Source organism: Triticum dicoccoides, chromosome 5A (assembly GCF_002162155.2).
Source record: "Triticum dicoccoides isolate Atlit2015 ecotype Zavitan chromosome 5A, WEW_v2.0, whole genome shotgun sequence".
NCBI lineage: Eukaryota > Viridiplantae > Streptophyta > Magnoliopsida > Poales > Poaceae > Triticum > Triticum dicoccoides.
The window spans coordinates 5,845,317-5,847,110 of NC_041388.1; positions in this window are offsets into that span (position 1 = coordinate 5,845,317).

Consider the following 1,794-nt stretch of genomic DNA (forward strand, 5'->3'; position numbering starts at 1 on the left):
CATGATGTCTCTTATCGAATTACCACGATAGTTTATGGGTTAGGCATTAAAGACAACCACATTCACTTTAAATAGGGCACCACTTAATTCCGATGAGATGACACCGTATGAACTATGGTTTAGAGAAACCTAAGTTGTCATTTCTTAAAAGTTTGGGGCTGCGACGCTTATGCGAAAAAGTTTCAGGCTGATAAGCTCGAACCCGAAGCGGATAAATGCATCTTCATAGGACACCCAAAACAGTTGGGTATACCTCCTGTCTCAGATTCGAAAGCAATAAGGGATTGTTTCTAGAATCGGGTCCTTTCTCGAGGAAAAGTTTCTCTCGAAAGAATTGAGTGGAAGGATGGTGGAGACTTGATGAGGTTATTGAACCGTCTCTTCAACTAGTGTGTGACAGGGCACAGGGAGTTGTTCCTGTGGCACCTACACCAATTGAAGTGGAAGCTTATGATAGTGATCATGAAACTTCAGATCAAGTCACTACCAAACCTCGTAGGATGACAAGGATGTGTACTACTTCAGAGTGGTACGTAATCCTATCTTGGAAGTCATGTTGCTAGACAACAATGAACCTACGAGCTATGGAGAAGCGATGGTGGGCCCGGATTCTGATTAATGGGTCGAGGCCATAAAATCCGAGAGAGAATCCATGTATGAAAACAAAGTGTAGACTTTGGCAGAACAGCTCGATGGTCGTAAGGCTGTTGAGTGCAGATGAATTTTAAAAGGAAGACGGACAATGATGGTAAATGTCACCATTAAGAAAGCTCGACTTGTCGTTAAGATGTTTCCCGACAAGTTCAAGGAGTTGACTACGATGAGACTTTCTCACACGTAGCGATGCTAAAAGTCTGTTGGAATTATATTAGCGATTACTGCATTATTTATGAAATCTTGCAGATAGGATGTCAAAATATTGTTTCCTCGACGATTTTCTTGAGAAAAGATTGTATGTGATACAACCGGAAGGTTCTGTAAATCCTGAAAGATGCTAATAAGTATGCAAAGCTCCAGCAATCCTTCTGAGGACTGGAGTAAGCATCTCGGAGTTGGAATGTATGCTTTGATGATGATCAAAGATTTTGGGTTTATACAAAGTTTATGAGAAACTTGTATTTCCAAAGAAGTGAGTGGGAGCACTATAGAATTTCTGATGAATATATGTTGTTGACATATTGTTGATCAGAAATGACGTAGAATTTCTTGAAAGCATATAGGGTTATTTGGAAAGTGTTTTTCAATGGAAAGCCTGGATTAAGCTACTTGAACATTGAGCATCAAGATATATAAGGATAGATCAAAACGCTTAATGGTACTTTCAAATGAGCTTTTAAGATCTGGAGAGGCAAAAAATTCAAAAAAAATTCAAACTTACTAATGGCGCACCTGCCCATAGTGCGCCATTAGTATCTTCCCGCCTTCAAAATTCAAAATAAGTCAACAAAATAAAAAAAAGTTACTAATGGCGCACCTGCCCATGGTGCGCCATTAGTATCTTCCCGCCTTTAAAATTCAAAATAAATCAAAAAAATAAAAAAAAAGTTAGTAATGGCGCACCTGCCCGCGGTGCGCCATTACTATGCCATATATATGGCTGGGCGTGGTTCTCTCCTCCTTCATTTTTCTCCTCCACTCCATCTCCTCCTCTCCTCCACTCCATCTTCCCTTCTCTCCTCCACCATACTACCCTCCTCCTCTCCGGCGACCTCCTCCTCCTCCTCTCCGGCGACCTCCTCCTCCTCCTATCCGGCGACCTCCTCCTCCCTCCTCTCCTCCCCTCCCCTCCCCTCA